Source organism: Bombyx mandarina, chromosome 06 (assembly GCF_030267445.1).
Source record: "Bombyx mandarina strain Sakado chromosome 06, ASM3026744v2".
NCBI classification, from domain to species: domain Eukaryota; kingdom Metazoa; phylum Arthropoda; class Insecta; order Lepidoptera; family Bombycidae; genus Bombyx; species Bombyx mandarina.
Genome location: NC_143213.1, coordinates 9,014,317 through 9,041,432, shown reverse-complemented (window position 1 = coordinate 9,041,432; position 27,116 = coordinate 9,014,317). Strand labels below are relative to the sequence as shown.

General features: G+C 37.8%; 1 protein-coding gene across 1 annotated transcript in view; it reads left to right on the top strand.

Annotated features, from left to right (window-relative positions):
* The first annotated feature begins 207 nt into the window (after positions 1-207).
* The window catches only part of LOC114241341 (lachesin), a 120,425-nt gene continuing 93,516 nt past the window's right edge, over positions 208-27,116 (top strand). Inside the window, exon 1 of the mRNA XM_028172149.2 lies at positions 208-444. The gene's annotated coding sequence lies outside the window, so the exon portion shown is untranslated. The remainder of the gene's footprint in view (positions 445-27,116) is intronic.

The window sequence follows — 27,116 nt, the reverse complement described above, 5'->3', positions numbered from 1 at the left end:
CTCGCACTAACAGAGCTCTTTGCACACATCGACGAAGAATACACGAAATACCGTCGTCTCAGGCCGACTTATTCTCCATGTGTGTACACTTCTCTATGTATAAATTTTCGTTAAAGCAAGATAGGGCAAAAGAGGAAAAGCGTTCGTAGTAAAAGCGAGCAAAACGCCGGCCGGGTATTCGGTGACAGTTGTCAGTATATTGTGGAGCACGGCGGGGGATGGTACTCTCGGAAGACGTCAGTTTTGGCGCTAAATTCTCCGACTTCCCGCGCTCGTATCGTCCACGTGCGCTCAAACTGTAATTTTCAATTTAACTGTTATGTATCATGAAACGCTATGTTTGGGTGACACTGAATTAAGTTTACGAAGTTGCCATATTAATGTTTTTCTAGACTTATGATTGTGCTGTGTCTCTATCAATATTATCTTCGATCGCGTGTGGAAGTAAGTAAAGTTATCACTGTATTATTATGATTCTAATAAATTTAGGTATCAAAACGGGTAATGAGTTTAAAACAATAATGTATGTAACTGGATTCTGCAAAGGTTAAGAACTTTGACACTGCACGAAAAAGATTTTTTGTTTCATTTTTTTTTCCATATGATTTACTCATTCGAACGTAGAATTCAATGAAACTATTCATCTCCTCCTATATACATACACAAACACTTATATGTACAATCAAATAATCCAGAAGCTTTATATAAACTTATACTCGTTGTATATGCTTCGATTTTTGTGAGTTGTCAACTTAAACTATTTTTATTATTTAATCTCTTTTTTATTATTCCGAACATTTTAAAGTTTTCAGTATGAACTGAAAAAATATTACAGTCACATAATTTAGCTTTTTTTTTCAACCTGGCTTTATTCTTTCCACCTTTTAAATGTTACTTTGTCGTAATTAAAACTCTTTTGTTTCTTTGGACTTCACAATAACTGCGTCAACAAGACCGGAAACATTTAATTCATCAAGGGCTTTTTCTTTCAACACAAATATGATTAATTTTCTCTTACGTTCTCAATTCGACTTTTAAATTTTCTCTTGTATTATGGATACAAAAAAAACATCCAAGACATGAAGAAAAGTAAATTAGATGTTATTGGTGAAACTATCTTTAGTTACAGAAGAAAATTTAATTATTGATTATTATTTTTCTAAGAATTTTTTTAACAGTTTCAAAAAAATTAAATGCTACTTGATTTATTACAATGAAATTTTACCCAATAGGTACATATACCCAATAATAAATTTAAACTTAAAATTAGCGATTTAAAAAAATGTTTCATTGTATTTCGATGAAGGCATAATGTTCTTCAAAACTAGTATAAGTTAAGTTAAAAAAATAAGACAAATCTGAAGGTTTAGTTTTTTGTTAACTGAAAATAATGTATGTAGGTTCGCTCGTGTTGATAACGTTACATAAAGCTTAGTTTGATATGAGAATCGAATTAAGTCCGGCTCTTTTAGAACGTGATCATAATTGTTAATATAATTTAATCTGCTAATCAGGTCACGATCTATCCGTCTTTTGTTTTGAACGTTTCAACTTCAGCTCCTCGGTTTGAAATTCAATTTGCTCTTAGCATACAAAACGATCTCAAGACTCTAAAATTTTGAGCTCAGCGTTTTGTAACTATACTGAGACCTTAGAACTTATATCTCAAGGTGGGTGGCGCATTTACGTTGTAGATGTCTATGAGCTCCAGTAACCGCTTAACACCAGGTGGGCTGTGAGTTCGTCCACCCAACTAAGCAATAAAAAAAAAAATCGATCAAAGAATACGTTTTCTTTTTTACCGACCGTGATAAAGTCAAAAGGAAGTGGTCTTAGTTTCAGAGGTACGTGCTTGTATTTTTTTGATATTAACTTGCGTACGTAGACAAGTGAGCGCTACGAAATCATCGCCTTGGCTTAAAAAGTCATGTATATATTTTATATTATTATATATATAATTGTATGAACAACAATGTACCTACTATTGCTAACATGCTGCTAAGTGTGACGTTTCGTGACCATGATTCCATAATAAACAAATAAAGCAAAAAAAAAACCACCATACAAAGTATTTTATATATTCTGCGTATTCAAGAGAAGCGTGGATCATTTTGTTGAGACAAGTGTACATATGTAACTTTTACTGGTAGCAGGACGGTTTTGTGCCCACTTTGAAGGATTCCTATCTACATAATATGTCTGCTACAACGCATTAATATATTTCAAATGGGATTACAACCACATCTCTCAAGCTAGATGGCGCACTCATGTTGTCAATAAAGTCTCATAATCACTCAACAGTAGACGGCTCCTGAGCTCATTGGCACATCTAGACTAATAACAATAATAAATACTAATAAATAATAATAAAAACGCTTAAATAGTGCATCAAACTGTCATTTAATTTTTATATTTCTTTTTGTCCTGTTGATACCACCAATAAGGATGTTAGAGGGAAATTAAAAAATTATAGCATTGTCATCTAACTCGTCTTGATCGTTACGACGTTTTGCAGTTAATGAAAACAATACATACCAAGTTTTTTTTTATTGCTTAGATGGGTGGACGAGCTCACAGCCCATCTAGTGTTAAGTGGTCACTGGAGCCCATAGACATCTACGACGTAAATGTGCCACCCATCTTGAGATATAAGTTCTAAGGTCTCAAGTATAGTTACAACGGCTGCCCCACCCTTTAAACCGAAACGCATTACTCCTTCACGGCAGAAATAGGCAGGGTGGTGGTACCTAGCGGACTCACAAGAGGTTGTACCACCAGTAATTACACAAATTATAATTTTGCGGGATTGATTTTTATTACACGATGCTATTCCTTCACCGTGGAAGTCAGTCGTTAACATTTTTTAAGTACTTATTACATTACAAAAATTGGTACCCGTCAGCGGAATTCGAACACCAGTGCATCGCAAGATACAAATGCACCGAACGTTTATATATATTTATATCCTTTAGGCCACGACGAAGTTAAATAAAAGCGTGTGATCAAGGCTTTTTTTATAGTATACCAATTTCTGTGGGCGCCTAGAATGTGTCATCAACATCATCATCATCAGCCCACAGTCGTCCACTGCTGGACATAGGCCTCTCCCAATCCACACAATTAAGCCCAGTCTTCGGTGCTCCCCACCCACTTCTTCAGGGGCCAGGGGGCGTCCCACGCTACGTCTAGAATGTGTAGGTCGAGCGAACTCAGGGCGATTTGTAGTTACCGGAGCTTACAGAGATTATAACGTTAATGACGTCTTGAGACACCAGTTTGAAGTATTAATATATTATGTAGGTTATCGTACACTCAATTTGATATTTAAATTATAGCAAAAACAACGCAGGTGGACTCGGCACTGTAACATTTATTTATTTATCTATTATTTATTTAATTTTTTATACATTTTTTTATAAAAACAGTTATTCTAAAACTTTATTAAATTATTAAAAAAAAGAACACCTAACCTAAAAGTACATGTTATTATCCGCAACATGCTTCGTCAGAAATTTTTTATTTATATATTAATTTCTATTATTTATATATTAATCATTGATTAAGTTTTTATTTATTGTTTTCGCGTTCACTGCAAATATATAATATATGCAAATAGTGCCGCAATTCCAAAGGGTATCCCCGTAACCTTCCACGAGTATTGAGATACTTGGGATCGACGCTTCGAACGATGTCCAGTTTCGGAGTAATTTAGACTCACTATCAGGCTGGCCGTATGCTCGTCTGCCTACAAGGGCAATAAAAACAAAAAAAAGATTTGTTAAGTATCCCATATAGCTTAAATTGTATAAAATACTTTTGAAGTCGCCGCAGCTTAAAGGATTAAGACACCCGGTGCATTCGTACCGATGCGTTGTGACTATGACTATAATCGAATTCCGCAGACAGGTACCAATTCTTTAACAGAAATACGTACAGATGCTCACAAATAGCTTTCAATATTAAGAAATAAGATCGTGTGATAATAATCAAATCCACACAAATTATATGTTGCGTAATTACTGACGGTAGGACGCCTTATGTGGTCGCCCGGGTAGGTACCACCACCCTGCCTATTTGTACCGTAAAGCAGTTATGCGTTTCGGTTTGATGGATGGGACTGCCGTTGTACTACAAACTTTGTTAATGTCAACTAAGCCGTAAAAACTTTACAAAGGAATTAGTGGTAGGTTTGAATTCCAAAGGTGATTATGCTGCTACAAAGGGATTTTTAGAATATAGTGGATCGAAGTGGTCAAAATCATGTACCCATATCGATTGAATTAAAAACCGGTAAAATGCTATTACGCAAGATTCTCTAATCGTAAATCTAAACGTCTAAGTAAACCATTCAATACATCATAGTAAATCGATGCTTTAAGCGTATAAAAACTTATTTTAAATGTAATATATTAATTTTGTTCATAAAAGAGAATTTGATTTCAAACCACGCCTATAATGTCAAGTTAAGCGGTTTCAATGAAAAATGGTACGATTTTATTCCCTTTCATCGTCTCTCGAACCAATCTTTACTGCATTAGATGTGCCTTTGTGATTTGGAATTTATGTATGAACACGTATTACTTATGATTTTTTTCAATGGTATTTTATGTTTGTGAGATTTCACTTTTCATTCGCAGCGATAGCTGGGCTCTCCAAACATCAACTTGTAATTAGCCACATCACAATTAAACACCTCACAATGAAAACGATCAATTATATATTTTAATTTCATTGAGATACGGTCTTTTTCATTTTGATTGGCGTAAATGGGTAGTTTCACGGCGTGCCCGTTCTTTTAAAGGTGAATTTCCTAACACCTTGAAAAATATTAGGGAAAATTTTCTATCCTACAGTGACTGTTCTGTCGATTTAACAGAAACGCATATTTGTTTCTCGCTGGTTGAAAGCCATTATAAATCTAAGTCTTAACACAATTCGACAAAACTTGAATTACTAATAACGAAATCTGGATTTAAAAATTCAAATAGTCTTCCTAATTTTCCTAACGTGATAATATTAATTTCATGGTCAGATATGGTTTCTCAGAGATACGAAAGCTTTTAACAGCGGTTGTAGGGCGTCTTGTGGGTTTGAACGAGTAGATACAACCAGCCCGCCTATTTCTGAAGCAGTAATAAGTTTCGGTTTGAACGGCAGCCGTTGTACTGTAAAAACTGAGACCTTAGATTTCACATCTTGAGGTTCGTGGCGGCATTTACGTTGTAGATGTCTATGGGCTTCGGTGACCACTTAATACTAAGTGGGCCGTGAGCTCGTCCACTCATCTTAGCAATAATAAGAATATATATAACAATAATGAAAATAAAGTTTAAAAGTTTTCAGATAAAATGAAAAGGATTTGTTATTGGGAATGATTCAGCTATTTCGTTAGCCGTTGAGTAACATCATTGATTTTAAATTAGGTCCGACTCTGTGACTTCGCGTTAAATTCCCTCTGTGACTGGTATCGGCTGGCTGTGCATTAATTTGCCTGTTACTCTTTGTTAACGATCAAACACTCCCGGGATCCCGTCGGATTCGCGTTCCACTGACATTCATATTATCGACGCTGCCCATTTCGAGGGTCTTTTGGGAAATAAAATAAATTATCTGCTAAAGAAAAAATACTGATGTCTTTAAAATTATGTTTTTTCTATTTTGTGATGAGGATTATACAAAATGGATTTATGTATCCTCAGTGATGATTAAATTAAGTCTTGTCTATTTCATTTGAAATTATAAAACGTTAATTGCAAGGATACATTTCGTATTTATTTATTATTAACCAGCATATTTTCTTATTACTGTATAAGCAATAATTTATTCATTTATTATTAACCAATTCCAACGTCAAATTGAATTGATTGAGGAATATTAATCTCACACCACTTAGATATGATATAAAAGAGTAAAATGGTGCTTTCTCCATTCCCTTGTCTTGTCTCAAGGTATTAATACTAATAATAATTTACCTTAATCTGATAAAGATTTATATCCAGAATCTTTCAGCTTAGTTGTAAGCCTATATATAAAAATTAATATTTCTTTCTACGTTTTCTTTCTGTCCGCGCGTTACTCACCGTACCAAACTTTAGTATTTAGTTGATTACGATCAGTACATAAATGATTTTAAGTCATAATATTATAAGTGCACTAGAGAGGTACCGCGCGGGATTTTTAAAAACACCATTATAATATTATATTACGAGGGCGGCACTGAAAATTTCGGGAATTAACGAAGTGACACAACATTACTATTTAAAAATGTATTTATTGCTTTTCGAAGTATTCTCCGCGAAATTAGACACATTTTTGAATACGATGGAACCAACCATTGAAGCAACCATTCCATTCGAAAGTTGGGGTCTGCAAAATGGCCGTTTTGTAGGCGTCCACAGCTTCTTCAGGTGATGAAAATCTCTGTCCACGTAATTTATTCTTTATTTTAGGGAAAGTATAGAAATCATTAGGGCTTAGGTCGGGGCTATACGGCGGATGGTCTAATAATTCTATGTTTTCTTGCTCTAAAAACTCTTTTGTTCTGTGCGCGGTGTGAGTACTCGCATTGTCGTGATGGAGGATGATGCGGCGGTTGCAGTTCTCTTTACGGAGTTCAGAAACGACCTGTGGCAAACAAATGCTAGCATACCATTCTGCATTAACCGTTATTTGTCCCTCAAGAGGAATAGTCGTAACATGGCCGGTTTTGGAGACAAACGTGCCCACCATTTTTTTGCAACACTCCGTGAACGAACAATTTTTGTTGGCTTTAACTCATTTTCGAACACCCAAACTCGTGACTGGTTTTTTGTTTCGGGTTCGTACGCGTATATCCAGGATTCGTCACCTGATACAATGTTGTATACAGCATTTGAGGATCCTGCGTGGAATCTTTCGAGAGTTCTGACGCACCAAGTAACGCGAGCCGCTTTTTGCTCTTCACAGAGCGAATGCGGTATCCATCGGGAAAACAACTTTTTTACACCTAATTGTTCATGCAAGATTATTTGTATTTGACTCATGCCAATGTCTAAAGTTGCCTGAATTTCGCGGTATGTCACATGTCGATCTTCCTCAATCAGCTTACGCACAGCATTAACGTTATCTTGGGTGACTGCAGTTTTTGGACGACCTTGACGGGGATCATCACTGAGCTTGACACGTCCACGTTGAAACTCAGCAAACCAGCGATAAATTGTGGTTTTGGATGGGGCTTCATCACCAAATGCAGAAATCATCCGGTCAACACACTGTTTTTGTGTTAAACCACTTCGAAAGTCATAATAAATCATCGGTCTTGAATTTTCTCGAGTCAATTCCATTTTCTCAACGACTAAACAAGTTTGACAAAACCTCGTGACAAGACCGAGAATCTTTTTTTAAATAAATAAATGGTATTCGATTTTTAAAACTAGGGAGTTTTCAATTAAAAAGATTTTAATATGACAGAAACAGTGGAAATATTCCATTCCCGATACTTTTAGTGCAGCCTAGTATAGGTGTAGACGACGCGCCTAGCGGTGTAGTTCCGTAGCTTTATACTTTTAATAAAACCATTTACGGTCGCTTGCGCGTGCGCCAGTGTGCCAGGAGAGGCGTTCCAACGTCATCGCGGGGTCGGGCGCGTATACAGAGTTCCCACGCTCCCGCGCGAACCGCACCCCGCAAGCGGGGCAGCGGCAGTGGCCATCATTACTGAACGTAACCGCACGCGTCAAAACTGCACGCACGCCACGCTCAAGCGCCGCTTCGCTTTCTCACTAATCTGCTTGTTTTAACCCGTGCACCTATCCTACTTGCATCCGCTATAATAGGTATATCCAGTCAACAGTTTGTAAAACAGCGTTTGACTATCCTATAAAATAATTTTCTGGGCAAGACTGTATAATGTCCTAAAATAGATAAATGAATACGTTGAATTTTAAATAAGAGCATAGCATTTGTAAAACCATAGGCTTAAAAAACAAACTTATATAATTACGGCCTAATACTGCATAGTATAATTAATTATATTTTCTATGTTTGTTTTTATATCGTTTAATTTTTTATTGTGTATATAATTGTATAAATAATTATTTTTAGATCATCGTTTATGTATGAAAAAAAATATGACCAGTGTACTCGTATGAAACGATGCGATATTCAATTCCCGCTGGTAGATAAAATTTTTACTAAGGAAAGACGTAGTTAGCACATGTTCACGAACAACTTCCACAGTAAAAGCTGTTGTAGAACATGTAATAAAAATCAATCTCAGAAAATTTCTTATTTTTTGTAACTATTTGCGTGTTATTGATCCACCAGACTACCGGTGGGACAACCGATATACAATATAATTGAGACAACAAACTCATGTTTCAAGGCGATATTCACACAGTAACCACTTAGGCATCAATCACATCAAATAGGCCATGAGCTCCTTCAAGAAACAAAGTTGTATCTGCGTATCTTTTAGACTCCTAGATCCATATTTAGACTTAATTCTCATTTATTTTTAATCGAAATAAATACTAAAATAAGTTTGAACTTTACTTTAAATGTTTCAATTACTACAATTTCCTTTTCATATTTAATTGGACTTAAATCAACATAGAAGTATGCAGGTCAGTTCTTTTTTTTAATAATTAAATTTTAGACACATTTCAAATTATTTCTAACAAGTGTATTATGAAGTATATTTCAACTATTTTGAGATTAAAATAGGAACGGAAACATAAATACGACAACAACCGTAGAGCCCCACGTAGCTGTCGAGACCGCAGCGTAGCACGTAGACAGCTACGACAAGAGATTAGATTTAATTCATTTATTATGAAGCTATGCTTCCTATGGGTATTATTCTAAGAAACGAAGATATAATCCACGACTACGAATTGCAGTTATTGTTGGCAGTTTATTTTAAGGTAATTTTTTTGTTTTTAAATGAGCTTAAAGAATATTGAGTTCCACCAAACGTGTTGTTGTACTCATAATATGGCAGCAAGTTGTTTTTTTTTCAGGCAGTGCGTCTCGATCTTCTTGCTAGGTTCCACGTAGAGGGAGCGCGCGGGGTGTGCAGATCGTGAAGACCCACGTCTGCAGGTGTTGTGGATAGACTGCAGGCCCAACGATGTTGTTAGGTCCCGACCCACAGAACGATTCCTCTTACACTCTCTCACCTGATGTGTGATCTCCAGCCGGGGTCAGAACCCACCAAGGGAGGGGAGTTCTCGTTACAACGAGACTTGTGCCGCTCTACCTTAGGACACCAGACCGTTGAGGCGATCGTCGATAGCCAGCGATGGCGGTTTTCGTGGTACAGCGGTCCGTCAGACCGTCCGAGCGGTGCCGCTGGTGTTCCGGTACACCCTACTAAGTTGAACCAGTCCGTCTGGTTGAAATGCGATGTACCGCAGACCGGGTTGCTCTTCCACAGTACGTCTATGTCGTTCCATCCATCTGGTTCTAGCTAACTAGAGTGACGGTAGTATGCGGCGCAGCTTTGAAGGCCTGAGGGCGCCCTGTAATCATCATGAGCTAGACAAACATCCTCTTCCGACCCCCGGGCAGTGGTATGGCGCCGAAAGGGAAAGAGTACGTTATGACACTAAAAAAACATCTTTCTTTGCACTTTTTGATAAAATCTCTAAGCTACGTAATAAAACGTGTTTGCTAATTTGGAACCTGATCAAAAAATAAGAAAGTAAATAATATTTATTATACAGCGTTCATAATTAAGATCAACCATTGTTTTCGTGGAGGCACAAATAACAAACAATGCAAACGGGCTTGTGGCCTAATAATTACAGTAACCGATGTACATATTCGTATCGATTGATGGGGCTATATTAAGGTTCACGTATTAAAGGCAAGTAGACTTCTACTAAAACCTTGAGATAAAAACGTGGAAACTGTAACATAAATGATCGCTTAGAGCACCTTTTTATGGTTTTATTTTTTTATTGCCCTTGTAGGCAGACGAGCATACGGCCCGCCCACCTGATGGTGAGTGGTTACCGTCACCCATGGACTTCAGCAATGCCAGGGGCAGAGCCAAGCCGCTGCCTACCGAGCCAAGCCGCTCTCTACCGAGCCTTTGGTTATGAGGAAATATCCCAAACTTCAACCTATGCATAAAATGTGCTTAGCGTGTAGGAATTAAATCGACTAAAGCCCCCTGTCGCTCAACAAATCAAGTTAGGACCTCGATGAGCCAGAACTCACCAGATAGGTTTGATATAGGCGAGAGAGAACTCTTACGAGATGGTTATCCATATACCTCCGCCTCGATCGTACTGACCTCTGAGCTTTTTGGAAACCCATATTGCCCTGCCATCGGATCCAATTCAGACACCGACTACGCACCAGACAGTGTGAACCGTCAAATTCATTCCAGCTACTTTTTTCAGCAACACAATGGGGGGTACACGTTAGACCGGGTGTCCCTGCCTACCTAGGAGCACGAATCTGCCCGTCCTCTTAGGCGACGAACATCGTATCATCCCAAGGCATTGTCTCTTTGACGTTTTTAAGTAACAACGTTTGTTTGTAAAAAAATATATGTATCAATAATATAAATTAATTATTTTTATACTTTTCCTTTATTCGTACTGTTAAAAACCTTGCTTTTTGTGTCTAAATTTGAATACTGGAACAAACGTTATGCAAAATCAAATAAGACTTATGTCGCTGTGGCTTCCACAAATTCTGGTAACTACTTTACGTTTTACAAATGAGAAAATCGCCCATTCATCGAACACAGACTGTATTAAGACCTCATAACCTTTATTTTACTCACATAGATTCGGTTAGTAAGTTGCAATAACATTCCCCGTGTCAACACCGCATTCATATTTTGTCATTGCCTCGAGCAAAAGCCAAATTAATATTTTAATAATATCTTTAAGCATTATGGCACGACTGTCAGGATTAATGAAGATTAAGATAATCTGAAAATTGAGATGAAAAACTTAAGCTAGATTGTACGTAAAAACGTAGTATTTTTCTAAAGAGATTTTCGATTTTTCTTCTTCAGAGAATTGTATGTATATTAAGATCGGAATGTAATTTAAGTCTTGAGAGCTCTTCCTAATTACCTTAGATTGGTGGATAAGGTGATGGTCCACTTGGTGTACGGTTACCAGAACACTTCAATCGTCGTCCGTCACTCAAGTCTCACCGTCACTTATGAGATAAATTAATTTAAATGTATTTATATAATTTAAATATTCCCCGATCGTACAAATCAAAGTGCAAGACTCCACCACAACAGAAATAGGCAGAGGGGTGAAATAGAAAATAATACAAAATTTGAGTCCAAGATTGATAGATAGCTTGAGCTGTGTATGTTGTTGTTATTGTTGTTGTTGTCCTAAGGTACCCCGCTAGTACATAGGGCCCTCACAAGTTATCTACACTTGACCCTGGCCTGCGCTTGCTCCTTGACATCATTACAGGTCACTTCGGCAGTCCTCATCTCGCTCGAGATGTGTTTACTAGGCTAAAATTATCAACTCATTGCGTGATTACTACTGCTACTAGCTAGTAGTAGCTAGCTAATAATACTAGCTAAGAATTTATGAATGTTCGCAACAATGTCCCTTACTGCTAACCCTGAGGTCATGGGCTCGATTCTCCCTTGGGGCCAACATTTCTGTAGCGAAGAACCGCTTGCTTTGTTTGCTCTTTGTCTGGGAGCCTAGTTTCAACGGTATCACATAAGAATATATATTTGGGTCTCGTATTTTAGGGACTCTTAGCTTGGAGCCAGATGAATTTTTGTAATTTGTTGTGCATTGTGCCGTTGGTAGTGTAGCTGTACCTACAATGGTAGCATTCTAACAAAATCGGGGTTCGTAATTTAATGAAATATGGAAACATGAGGTACTGATTAATTCGTATTATAACTGAGGCTTTTCAAAAAAACTATTAAACATAATGATAAATTAGGTTTTTTTATAAATCCAAACAAATAATTCGTTCGTAAGTTAGAATCTCCAAACTCAGCCTGTTTACAAGTTGGATGATAAAATTTTATTTGCGCGTTATCCAACTCGTGACGGCGGAGTGGTTTTTAAACAGCAATAACTAAAATTGTTGTTTTTGTTCTCTCACTTTGTTTCCTTAACAGATATCTACTGCTATTTCGTTACTTCCAATTTAACTACCGTGTGTTCGTTGCTTAATATTACACGCAATAAAAATAAATACTGTTCATCTCTGGCCATAAATACTGTTACAATTAAAAATAAACAAAATATTACATTTGAATTTGGAATCTGTCATTTTTATATGATTGCTCATTGAGTTTTCTTATTTTGGCGCCAATAGATTGCACAATATTTTGCGATATTAAAATGGAGTGGGGTGATAAAGAGAACCGAATCGCTGTGAGTGCATTACACAAAGTAGGTATGGAGCCAAATGCAATTTTTAAAACTCTCCCTACGCTTGGTATTAGTAGTAGCGGAGTGGTTTTTAAACAGCAATAACTATAATTGTTGTTTTTGTTCTCTCACTTTGTTTCCTTAACAGATACCTACTGCTATTTCGTTACTACCAATTTAACTACCGTGCGTTGGTTACTTAATATTAGACGCACTAAAAATAAAATGTGTACGTGTGGATTTACACAAACTTAACACTGGTATATTGTATACAAAAATTAAGTATAATAATATACTTTGTATACGTTATAAAATAGTTGATCCGAATCGAATTTTGTTTGTGTTTGGTCTAGGTCAATATTTTACATTTATTATTTAGTGGTGGTGGGACCTCTTGTGAGTCCGCACGGATAGATACCACCACCCCGCCCAGCAGTAATGCGTTTCGGTTTGAAGGGTGGGGTAGTCGCTGTAACTATACTGAGAACTTAGAACTTATATCTCAAGGTGGGTGGCGCATGTACGTTGTAGATGTCTATGGGCTCCGGTAACCACTTAACACCAGGTTGGCTGTGAGCTCGTCCACCCATCTAAGCAATAAAAAAAAACATAATACTGCGGTTTTTATTTTCAGATAATTTATCTGATTGTGATGAAAGGTGGTACAGTTGTTATTGGAGCTTTAGGGAAAGTAGCTGTCATAGGGCCGTCAAGGTATGAAAACGCGAATAGTTTCAAGACATCGATTCTATTCATGTCATTAGCGTTAGTTAGTTAGTCGAGTGTGAACAGGATACACTAGTTATCTGATAAAATATGGTTATGGAAGATCCAATCTACTTGATAAAATTACTCATTTAACAATAAAATTCACCTCTTTCGATAATGCTTAGTGACCTGACAGCTTTATCATGAGGTTCGAATTCGATTCAAGGTTGAGGTATTGGTTCAAATACTGGCAGGCGATGCTCGACTTCTGCGAGTCCACCATCTCGCAGAAGGAGGCGGCGGAACGGGAGAGGGAGAGCTCTTCTTCCCTTTCGGCGCCGTGCCGCCGCCGCCGAGCGGGGCGTCGGAGGAGAGCGTTTGTCCAGCTCCGGCCCCTATGAGGAGGCAGTCTCCTCCCGGTAATGGTCACGGGGCGACCTAAGGGGGTTGAGGATGCGCCGCATGCTACCGTCACTCTAGCGCGCTGGCACCAGGAGGACGGGACGATGCGTCGGCGGCTGCGGATTACGATGCGGTCCGCATTTTCGTCGTCGCTGTCGTCGCCGAACATACTGTGGAAGAGCAACCCGGTGGGCGGTGTATCGCGTTCCGACCCGGCAGGCTGGTTCTGGCCCAGCGGGGTATCCCGGAACACCAGCGACATCGCCCGGGCGGCCTAGTAGGGCCGCCGTCCCGCGGAGACCGACGTCGTTGGTCGTCGACTATCGCCTCGACGACTCCTTCGTCGGGCGTCCTCGGGGTAGCGCCGCGTGTCTGGTTGTAGTGTTGACCACGGGAACACCCCTACTCTGACCGGGCTTTGACCCCGGACGGAGATCGGACGTCGGGTGTAAGAGTGCAGGGCAGTCGTTTAGTGGGTGGGCCCTAAAATTCCTTGGGCCCGCGGTCTGCTCTCAACACCTGCAGATCGTTGAGTCCCTCATACCCCGCGCGCCCCATAGTCGCGGGGACCTCGTAGGAGGTTCGGACCCTGGCTCGAAAAAAAAAAATTGGTTCAATGAGCCATAATCTTTGTTAAAGCTAAGTATTCCGATTTGGCTGTAATTTTCCTCAGTTTGTTTTTTGTACCGACATCATCTATATTTGGGAGATCGTTGAATGTGGATAGGTTTTAGTTTAAATGTATTTGCCTTAAAAGTAAATCGTGAAGTTCGTGAAATCGTGAAAAAACGTAAAGCTCGCAAATAAAATCATTGAAACTAGCACAATTATGGCCGGCCGTCCCGTAATTAATTAAAATTAATTAATTGAAGTAATTGCATAATCATGAATGAACGCAATAGTGCGTGTCTCATTTTTACCTACGGGCGTATTTTAAAAACATTTTATTAACGTTCGCGGCTTAGTTGTGGCCCTGGCATTGGTGTTGTCCATAACTCGACGGCAAACCATAGGCTAATCTACCTTCGATGGCAACAGAAACGAGCATCATTAAAATTATTCTTCAGTTATATTGTAAATAATATTAAAAATACTACAGTTTTTTAGAAAATGTGGCATTCACTTCAATTTATGCAAATTTAAGCCACGTGGGATAGTGTTATGATAATAATAATCTATTGCGGCTGTACTCTTAACCTACAACCGGGTTTCAGCCGGTTCATTTTCAGCTCAGAAGCTTTTGACAAAGTTTTCGTAGAATGTTTCTATTGGGAATTGATAAGAAAAAATGAAGGGAATTCTTTAATTTTCTAGATAAAATCATGCATGGGTTGATAGGAAAGTACACGCCCCCCCCCCCTGCCAACTAATTTGAACTTCAAAGACTCCGTTGGCCGAGAGAAGCAGCGGTTAGTTTATTTGCCAAATCATCTTTCCGCCGTCTTGCGTGGAGTGATAATAATAAGCATAGTCTGTGCAGCGTCATGTTACCCCTATTGGGTAGTTTGAACTGCCTCAAGGGACATCGGACGCTTTTTTTATGCCATTGTATGAAGACGAGCATACGGCCCACCCGATGGTGGATAGTTACCGTCGCCCATGGACGTGAGGAAAGCCAAGGGAAGAGCCAAGTCGTTGTCAACCATTATTAAGCAGTTTACGCTGAAAATGAACTGTTTATTATTTGCTGGTATTAAAGCGAAACATAACTCTCATGGGACGGTACTCGTACCAAAATCTTGCCTATTTCTGCCATAAATCAACACGCGTTCAAGTTTTTTTTTATTTTCTGTCTTCTTCAGTCTTTACATAATACTGTTTTTCGATCTCGGCACAAATCGGAGATATATATACTCTAATGTCTATGAATTTCAATAACGACGCAATACCAGATTTGCTGTGACCTAGTGTCTCTCACTAAAGAAATAAAATTTGAAAGTTTTAGTGCAGATCACAAAACTGCTGTTAGATAAATCCAGAGGTTAAGTGACATGCCTGAAATTAACTATCAAGGTCACAGGCCACTTGCTGTTGTGTGCCTGCTCGTCCAAAATATGACCTACTACAGGCCCCAAAGAAGGATGCCTAACATAAAGTTAACTTCGTTTCCAAAGAATACCCTATACAACTAATACAATTGTATCTGAGTCATAGCAGTTTAGGAGTTTTTCCTGCAAATGCTTGCTGTGCAAATTTCTTGCACATGGGCGCACTGGAAAGGAAAATTAAAAGCAAAACAATGTTTTTGCTTTATATTGACAACGAAATAAGTTGTTTGAACAAACTTTAAAGAAAAACGGAAGCAAAGATTCTAACGATAGTTTCCCAAAGAAAAGTCTCGCAATCAGCTGTTAGATAAAGTTGGACTTGGCGAAGCACAATCTCGAAACGTAGAGGAATTTTTAAAGTGTATCCACCTGTTTCAGTTGCTGGAAATAGTTTTAAAACTATAGTTGGATCTATTAAGAAAACGAGTGCTTATGCACTGTTGGCAACGTCTCAAAAGGTTAACTTCAGTCAATTCGTTTAGGCATTCATAACTATTAAGACTAGGTTGGTGGAGTAAGTTGAGAGCTCACACCGGTTGAAGCACCAGATATGTGTATGAGTTGCTGCTCATACCAAATCAGTTACCGGAGTCGGTGCATATCAACGTAAATTGCGTCGATCATGTCGAGTTCTGAGGTCAAAATCTCAACTGAATTACATAGCAGTTGTCCCAGCCTTCAGAAAGGAGAGAATTACGATAAGGTCATACAGCCTTGACTATATTGTAAAGCAAGAATGCATTCGGATCGACGAGTAGAACAACTATTGTTCCCATGAAATTGATTCTTCCACTTCAGATGGCAATACGTATTTTTAATTGATGCTTACGAATAAAAATTGTACGGTTCCTAAGTCTCCGGCGATTACTTAAAACATCAGCTGATACTGTTACCGCGAGCTCGATCGTCTTTTATGCCAAATTCACAGGGAGGGGGGAGTCATATCTGGGTTGTCACCAATGTGGACACCCGCACGATGACGTTTCAAATGTGACCGCGTTGGGAGTGCCCGCGCCGAGATCTCGTGGCGATACTGACGCCGAACCTGTCAGTGAGACAGCGCAAGGTTGCTTCTATGCGCCACCCACGGTGTGTCTCCCGAGACGAGGCCCTTCCTTTTTCCCGGTGATAAAATCCCTACCTATCATCAGGATGGGTACCAATGAAAGTGGACTTTTGGCGTGCACTATATGGTACCGTAGATTTCGTCTAATCAGTGTAGTGGAGCTTGGTGGGGTATTCGATTTTGTGGTTGTTGATTTTGTGGGGCGAAACTTCCATGGCTCGCGCTGCATGCTGCCCTGCGCGCTTTTCTCAAGGTGTAGTCTCCTAGGAACGGATCGGAAAAATAGGACTTCCTCTTCTCCCTTTTCTTCTCTCGAGGTGTCGGAGTCTGACACAACCTGGTCTGCTACCCTTTAAATCAGGTATTCGTAAACGAATTTCACAGCGTTGAAAAAAAAGGTGTAGCATGAGGCACTTCTATCAAAGTTACCGGATTACGAAATCACCGAGGGACTCAAGTGGTTTGTAGATTTTTGTATGGACGGAGCATCACAGTTGTCGTTGACGGCTGCTACTCTGTTTCCAGGACCATGAACTCTGGCGTTCCACTAGGTTCAGTGCTTTCCTCCACGCTTTTCGTTCTGCATATCAATGACATGCCGTCTATAGTTAAGATGCATTGTTGTGCAGATAATGCATGAGGATGCGCGATATATTGGCCATCAGAGTCTCCGTCGGAGTGTTATGCAGGAAAAGCGATAAAGGCTTGTTTCTAAAGAGAAGAACTCTCTGGAACAAGTCAGAGGCTGAATTTCAAATAAGTTGAGATAAGATGATTTGAATCGAATCATCATTAAATTATGAATTATTGAAGATAGTTATATTTATCGTCAAAGATAATAATAATCTTAAATTAACTATGGCAATAGTCGTATTCGTGTATAACAGGGTATAATAATATCGACACGAAATTAGCTACCATTCGAACTGAAATCAGACCACTATTGAAATCATTTGACCGGTTCCAATTTAATTCACATACAGCAGCTATTAACTTTAATCCCAGTGTGAATTCGACTGAAGTCACAGTGGTTGAGGTCGACACTGCTAACTTCGAAGTTTGTAACTTTATTTCCCTATGTACCTACTGCAGTTCGGACGTCCAATCCCTGTATGTGTGTATGTGTGAATTTCGTTGAATACCAATTTAGCCCTATTTATGCAACACCTTAGTTTCTCGAACCAGATTGGAAGCTCCGACTCTCGAAATTGTTATTTGGTCGACCATTGGACTACATTCAATCAGGCTTAATTTGGGACTCTCAATTGAGTTGCAGCCTGTACGATTTCTTATTGAATTTGCTGGGGATAAGATACAATATGGTTTGTGAATTAACTAAATTTGTTGTTGGTTTAATTAATCGAAGGTAGCTTAGGAGACCTGTAAAATTGCTCTTATTTTTTAAGTGAAACCTCTTAAGATTTTAAACTCGATGAAACGAAACGAAAAAATAAGTGTACCGTGATTGGCTTGCCGAAGCGGCTCCGAGCGGCGCTGACAAATCACGAAGCGCTCCACGCGGTCTCGCGTCCCCGACTAGTTTAGCGTGTTTTTGACGTCCGTGCATGCTGTCGTGGCTCTCGGAGCGCCCTGAGATACTTTTATTTCTATTTAGTTTGTTATCAACAGATGTCGCTGCACGTAAATTCAACAATTCCTGAATCGCGGTGACGAGATGTTACACAGTTGATAGACGTTCTCGTATTTCTCTTGCAAACTCATACTTACCTGGCGTAGGGGATACCGTGATCATGCAGGCGGTTCCTCCAGGGTGAGGCTGCTCCATTGCGCTGCGGAGCGGTTCTTATATGGTGGTGCGATTATTCTTATTTTTTATAATTTTCACTTCTACCGTGTGTGACTTGCACTCACATCTCACACATTTTTTTGCAGAATGTTTAGTTTTACATTACCACGACACTTATTAAAATTTGTTTAAGGACAACTTTTTTCACTGTGCAAAGCTTTTCATATTTTAGGTGTATTACAGAATGTTTATTTATTATTTACTAGCTGACCCGGCAGACTTCGTAGTGCCTCAATCCATAAATAAAAGACCTAAGCTTTTGTATAAAATAAACTTAAAACAAACAAAAGGAAAACCTTTGATGTGTGATCCCCCATCGGACGGAAAATTGTTAGTTTTATTTAATTCCGAGCATTTTCATATTTATTTAACTTTTAAACGTTTTCTGGACTTCCACAAATAATTCAAGACCAAAATTAGCCAAATCGGTCCAGCTGTTCTCGAGTTTTAGCGAGACTAACGAACAGCAATTCATTTTTGTATTATATAAGTATAAAGATATCTTTATTTACGCCTTTTGTATAATATCGATTATAAATACGAAAACACAACACGATTAACGACTGAATTATAATGCATGTCAGCGTTGCTGAACAAAAACTTCATCAAAAGACGCAAATTCCGAGCATGAATTTTCCACTGCGCGCAATTTTCTGCACAATCAACACAGAACTATTGTGCATTGTTAGTATGCACCTGCCTTCCCGTTTTTTGGAACTCGAATACGTATGTATGCTGACTGTATATTATTTCCAGAAGGAATTTTACTTACTCCTTTGCCGTTTTTTTACACGTTTTACTGGTGGTAGGACTTCTTGTGAATCCGCGCGGGTAGGTACCACCACCCCGCCTATTTCTGCCGGGAAGCAGTAATGCGTTTCAGTTTGAAGGGTGGGGCAGCCGTTGTAACTATACTTAGACCTTAGAACTGATATCTCAAGGTGGGTGGCGCATTTACGTCGTAAATGTCTATGGGCTCCAGTAACCACTTAACACCAGGTGGGCTGTGACCTCGTCCACCCATCTAAGTAATAAAAAAAACGTTCTCATCATAACGAAAGTATTGCTTATATTATCTAATATCTAAGATATAATACACAAATGAATAGCTTTGTATGGTAATACATTTAACGTGGAAGTAAGTCATTCGTGAACATAAATTTGATATTGATTTCATTTCGCATATTGATATCAGAGGGATTTGAACACCGGCATAGTCACATCGCACGGTACGGATATACCGCGCATTTCATCCTGTAGGCCACAACGCCTCGCGTGGAGTACCGCCCTTATCTCTGGGTCGCCCTTTGCCACGTATTACCCGGTTTTGGAATGAATTTCCCTCTGCAGTGTTTCCCGAGCGTTATAACAAGTGCTTCATCAAATTAGGCTCGAGGATAGTGATTACCGGTGGATAGCAGCTTGCTAATATAGCTGACGTCCATGACTGACAGTAACCAATTACTATTAAGTCGGCAGCATGCTTGTCTGCCTACATAGGCCAGGCAGCGGCCTGGCTCTGCTCCGTAGGCAGAGGCTTGGCTCTCTACCTCAGCACTGGTGATGTTCATGGACGACAGTAAGCACTCACCATCAGGGGAACCGTATGCTCGTCTGCCTGCAAGAGATATAAAAACACTATATCAAAAGGAGGATAAGGACAAAATAAAGAAACATATTTTTTTTTATCTATACATATAAATAAAATTGGAGTGTCTGTTTGTAATATTGAAATACCGGTTTTTACTACATGCATATGAATACATATATATACGGTACATACACCAAAATAACATTTTTAACAATTTTTGTCTGTCTGCCTTTCTGTTTGTTCCGGCTAATCTCTGGAACGGCAAGACCGATTTTGACGAGACTTTCACTATTAAGTAGCTGATGATATAAGGAGTAACTTAGGCAACTTTTTTTAGACTAGCTTCGCCCCGCGGCGTCACCCGCGGTACGACAATAACCGCGGGACTCAGCTATCAATAACAAAATCTAATTTTCCGAAGCGAAGCGCAACCGGGTCGCTAGTCAAAAATAAAATTTTAAATTAGTCTGTTTGCTCGTAATAATCTACCCAATACTGTAAGTATTTGACAAAATTTTCAAATTTGGGAAAAAGTTTCAATTGTACAAGTCCACCTAAATTTATTTTAAATTATGATTGATACGCTAATAATATGATTTAAACATAACTCTACGTCGTAAGCTGCTTAATTCAGACTGACGTTATACCAAGTAATTAAGAGGTCTTGGTACGAGTTAAGGGCTATGCCAAAGTTCTTCTAAGGACTCAACCAAGTTTCCAGACATAGCACATTACGCATCACCTATTTATTTTAAACAATTTATGAGTCCCATCTACATTTTATGTTAAACTTTCCGAAGTGTCTTGTTAATATATTATTATGTATGTATATATTTACGGTTAAAATTTAACAAACAAACTTTTTTTTATACATTGTTTATATATTTTTAATACGCTTTTATTAGCTTCAGACGTATGTAACGGAATCTTTGAACATGATTTTGACCCCCTTCAAAACGTCGGATTAACTCGAAATTTGGTATAGCTACTTATTAAGGATCGATGACAATTCAATATTAAAAAAAAAATTTGAAAAAATTGAAATTCATCTAAAAAATGAAAAATAATAGTTTAAAAAAACTAACAAAATACGCTTTTATATAAAATTCTACTAAATAATAGAAAATAAATATTAATAAATTTGAATTTAAAAAATTGTGTAAGAATAAATGATTTCATTGTAAAAAAGCGTACAGTTGCATCACTTGACACGTATGCACCGGGCGTCTTATCCTTTAGGCCACGACGACTTTAACTTATTAAACTTAATATTGAATTTGGATTTTAGCCGTGATTAATCCCTATTACGCTTGCCAGGTTTTTCCTTTGAAAGAGAAAACTAAAAATTATTGAAGTGTTCAAATTATGATCTTAACGACAATTCGTTATTGTTAAAATGGCTAGTAAACCCAAAATCTCTTTCGATTCGTGCAACTAGCTAATTACAATTATGCGAGTATTCAAAAGCACTTGGTCATCAATCATTTTATCGGCACGGTCTGACAGATGCGACTGCTCGTCTGGTTTTTTGATGTGAATCGAAAATTTCGATTACGGGCGACTGACTTTTTGTACTCATCACGTAAAATTTTATTACTTAAATCGTACTTTTTGTGCTCGCGTTTTAGATTAGAAAAACGAAACGATCACGAACCTGTTTTCTGCGACGTTTTGAAAAAAAGGTAGACTTTTTAACAGACTGTATGAAATTTAGTGAATTCTATAAAAGCATGTTTTTCGACAATTTATTGCTATTAATAATGTCGCCGCAAAATGTATGCTATAATTTTTTTTTTAAACTTTATACCTGAGTTTTTGCAGAATAAGAATATCATGAGTTTTGCAGAATAAGAATATCAATTTTTACTGTTGGTAAGACCTACTGTGAGTCCGCGCGGGTAGGTATCACCGCCCTGCCTATTTCTGCCGTGAAGCAGTAATGCGTTTCGGTCTGAAGTCGTTGTGGCCTAAAGGATAAGACGTCCGGTGCATTCGTATGTAGCGATGCACAGGTGTTCGAATCCCGCAGGCGGGTACCAATTTTTCTAATGAAATACGTACTCAACAAATGTTCACGATTGACTTCCACGGTGAAGGAATAACATCGTGTAATAAAAATCAAACCCGCAAAATTATAATTTGCGTAATCACTGGTGGTAGGACCTCTTGGGAGTCCGCACGGGTAGGTACCACCACCCCGCCTATTTTCCGCCGTGAAGCCGTAATGCGTTTCGGTTCGAAAGGTGGGGTAGCCGTTGTAACTATACTGAGATCTTAGAACTTATATCTCGAGGTGGGTGGCGCATTTACGTTGTAGATGTCTATGGGCTCCAGTAACCACTTAACACCAGGTGGACTGTGAGCTCGTCCATCCATCTAAGCAATAAAAAAAATAAAAAAAGGCTAGGGCAGCCGTTGTAACTATTACTGAGATCTTAGAACTAATATCTCAAGGTGGGTGGCGCATTTACGTTGTAGATGTCTATGGGCTCCAGTAACCACTTAACATCAGGTGGGCTGTGAGCTCGTCCACCCATCTAAGCAATAAAAAAAAGAGTTACTAATGGGCATCTATGACGTAAAGAGTAATCTTAAAAGACCATTTTGTCGAAAAATCAAGGGAAACTTTACATGAAATAGTCACAAGATTCGTGAACGCGAATGTCCCTTCATCAATCATTCGGGTATTGCGTGACGCATCAACTTGCCGGACACTTCTGTCTACATGTTTATCAGGATTATATGGGTTCCGTCGGCCTCACCCAATGATGAGGCGTTTTAAAACTCAAATACATAAACTCATTAACTAAGCCTTAATCCCCTGCTTTCTCGCCTCTTTCTCTTTTCAATCAGTTTATTCATGACTATTTCAATGAATTACAAAATAAATTGCGAAATAATAAAAAAAAACATTTAGTTCTTTATATCCAGATAGATAGAGATAATTGAAATGTAACGTAAAAAGAACTAGATCAAATTAATGTGAGCTTAGCACTAGATCACATAATGCCGAAGTTGTGTGGAAACAAAAGGAAACAGAACAAATCTCAGGTGACAGACTAAGTCAAACTTTGTTGTTCGTTGTTCCCGAAACAAAGAAGTTATATGGATTTTGATACGAGAAGATGCCTGACCTAACTTTGTGTTCACGTATGCATCTTTTACATGTACTAATTTAAATGCAAACATTGTTGAAGTTTTAAAATAATCTTTACAATGGTGCAATCATATCATGAAACAATAGTTGTACATGCAAATGTGTGGTCTCGTGCGGTCGTTTTATGGTCAGTTAAGCAATTTTATTATAATAGAAATATATTCGAATGGATGAATTGTTGAAATCGTTGCATATTTTAGCGCGCATTGGCGCAAAGTAGTAAATATTTGTGCAGCAAACGACAGTCGCGAAGCCGGTGCATCGCATTCAAACGTTGAAATATAGCCTGGAGCTCTATGATAGTTAAATGTTGTCGTTTAGAGCGAAATGTAGCCGTCAGTTTCAAAATGAAAACGAGCTTACTCGACCTTCTTTTAGCAGGATATTTTTATGTTGAATGGCATGTTACCTAAATTAAATACAAGAAAATATTTTATCGTTCATTATTGTGCATCTCTGAATAAGTCTTTCATTATTTATTTAAAATTCATCTTCTTCTTCTTCTTCTTAGTTGCATACTTCATTGCAGAGGGTCGTGTCCCTGAAAGCTTTTCGTGGCTCTTTGTACCATCAGCTTCCATTTCCTTCGGTTTTCGGCTTCTCTCAGGGCGGTCGCAACAGACAGTCCAGTGAGCGCAGTAATCTGATCTGACCAACGGTTTGGTGGCCGGCCGGCGGGTCTTTTCCCTTCTACCTTGCCCACCACAGTCAACTTTTCAAGGTTGTCTGGTGGCCGCCGAGCAATGTGACCAAAGTAACCAAGAACCTTCTGGTAGCAATCAATTGATCGTAAAATATTAATAGACTAATTTCACAGTACAAGCTGTAAATTTTAAAGTAAAATATAGTGTGGGATAGCACTACAGAGTAGTAAAGCAGCGCGGCCGTCAAAAAAACGTAAAAACAAGATTTGTTTTCGAGCCGATTGCACGCCAAATGAACAGTTTTGTTTAGGTAGGCCTCTCAAATAAGGCTAACATAAAAGGTCGGGAAGTGAACAACGAGGGTCAATATTTGCTTCTCGTCAAGCAAATTGTGGGTAAGCGCACTTGACACCGGCCTAGTGGAATTCAAATAGATACATGAATTATGTAGCAGTGTCAAAGGATGCCTTCTGGAAACGTCAAGGGACAGATTCTTTTTTGGGAAATGTGATTTCGAGAGCTGTTATGAATATATTAGTCTTATATGTAAACGATAAAATATAAAAAGACCAAGATGATTGAGTACCTACATATTCATAAATATATTAATGCTTAGGGGACTCTTCGAAAAAAAATTCAAATTAAAAATAAATTATTTGCTTTCTAGAAATAGAATAAAGTATTTAGCCTGTGGCAAAAATGAAAACAGTTTATTAGTAGAATCAACAAAAAAAATATGTAATTATTAACGAAAACGTTACATAAGGAATTCTCGAATAAAATTTTCGAGAGTACATTCGTAATTTATCAATGTCCCGTCAATATTGAATGATTATACAAAAGAATGGTTCGTTGCGCGAGTGTTTATTGATGTCGGTAATGCTTTGCATCGAGGAGTCGTGGCATTATGGTATCGTACAGCACAATATCGCTAATGACGGAGAATCGTAAATTACAGTTCACTACTAACTACTGATTGTGCGTGTTTAGTTAATATCTATATTCTAGCTACACATATTATACGAAAATTGGAAGCAGATATTTGTGGCTCTTGCCCGTAATTCTGTTCAAGTTAATTGTTATACCGGATAAAGCTATTTTTGCATGTCTTTTTCGATGACTTACACAAGGTTGAACTCATGTAAACTGGTTTATAAATAAAAATATATCAAGTAATTCTGTAGTATTTATTTTGAATAGGTAGGTAATACAAATGTGAGCGTAATACTTAATAAAATTAAGTAACAAGACAAGAATTACACAGTATGTAAAGATAAAGCAGAAGAGCAGAATGACAAAACAGAACTCGATTTTCTTAACTAAGAAAAATCACAAAAGAAAAAGCAAATTAATTGTTCGAATTCATACGGTTTCCAAGATTGCCTAGTAAAAGAAAGATATTCTTGTTTATAGCGTGCTCTGATAATAAAAACACTATAGTACGAATAAATGAATGAGACATAATAGAACAATATATTCATTAATCTAGTCCGATTTATTATAATGTGTAATGCTTTATCACAAAAACGGAATACTCGCTTCCACGTCATTAGTGCTGACTTATTGGTTTAATACTTTCATCTTATTAATGCATTTTCATGGATATGATCTTTCATTCAATTTACAATTTTTTTTTTAATATGTTCGATTGAAGTTTATTTTCTTCGCAAGTATTAAGTCTCAATTGCATCGGCATAGTACCGGATATGTGGTTCCAACACAATTTCTGCACGTTACAAAATAGTTTAAATGATGAAAAAGGTAAATTACCTTAGAACTAGAGGTCCCGCAGTAGTTGAAATTCGACTATAATTAATTAGAATTGTAAGTTTGTACACTATTATGATTGTATTTTATACTTCTATAATCACAAATTTCACCAAGACAACACTATAACATTATATAATTTTTTTTTAAAAAAACGTAAAAATATATTCTATTCTCAATTTGACAACAGACGTTAAGAACAAAAGTTTGACAATAAATAGTATGCATGCGTGTGTGCGTCAAATACATGGTATGCAGTGTGTGTAATGTTTTCTTTATTGATTTAATGTATCTTTTAAGCATTATTTTAAAAAAAATATTAGCATTGTGCACTTCTTCTCTATATTCTCTATAAGTGTGGAAAATTTCATACTCCTCCGTCCGCGCAATTTTCTTAAAAATGGATACAAAGTTTTTGCTTCACCTATTTATATATAGATTTACCTTAAATCTATCTAAGCAGAAAAAATCAAAACACGGATTTTAAAGGACGTATAAATTAAACGAATATTAGTACATCTCAGCTCGCCCGCATTATGTCCATCCCAAAAATAACACAAATTAATGTAAACATCACTCCACCCCAAAGAAACTTTCGCTTCGCTGTCATTTATTTTCCTCCCATGGATGACCACAAGCGTTATACCCGAGTGGTTTTGCGCAGTTGCTAAGTGCTATGCCCAAAAAGCCGCTTAACGCTGTATGTGGGCTGTGCAAACGGCATCAGGTAATGTTTGTTTGATGTCACACTATAGTATCCTATTTTATGCATCGAATCGTGTTGCTTCAAAATTATTACCGTCATTAATAGTGTTGGCGATGTACACTAAGTTGGAGAATTGATCTTGTTTACATTAGCATCACTTTACAAGTTTAAGACAATCGTTTAATTTAGAAAAAAAATCGACTACTTTTGCCGTATTGCTATAAACGCGACGTTAAGAAGTTCAATTTATATAATTACTAGCTGACCCGGCAGACTTCGTAGTGCCTCCATCCATAAATAAAAGACTTAATAAAACAAAAAAAAAAACGAAAAAAAATAATCTTATTTTTATTTATTTCCGAGCATTTTCATGTTTATCTACCTTTTAAACCTTCTCTAGACTTCAACAAATAATTCAAGACCAAAATTAGCCAAATCGGTCCAGCCGTTCTCGAGTTTTAGCGAGACTAACGAACAGCAATTCATTTTTATATATAGAGATGAGTACAACCTTTTTGATTCACTTTATTTATTATTTATTTATTTATACTTTATTTCAGTTTTTTTTTAAAACCATAACATTTTGTTAGTAACAATTACTTATAATCTATGTTAGTAAAATAACAAATGTAACACATAACTAACAGACATACATTTTATATAATTAAATTTTTTCTATAGCCTTTTTTTTTTATTGCTTAGATGTGTGGACGAGCTCACAGCCCACCTGGTGTTAAGTGGTTACTGGAGCCCATAGACTTCTACAGCGTAAATGCGCCACACATCTTGTTAAAAGCCTAAAAGATAACCATCACTTCGAATGGATCATCCGAAAAAATGTCGATTATTTGCCTT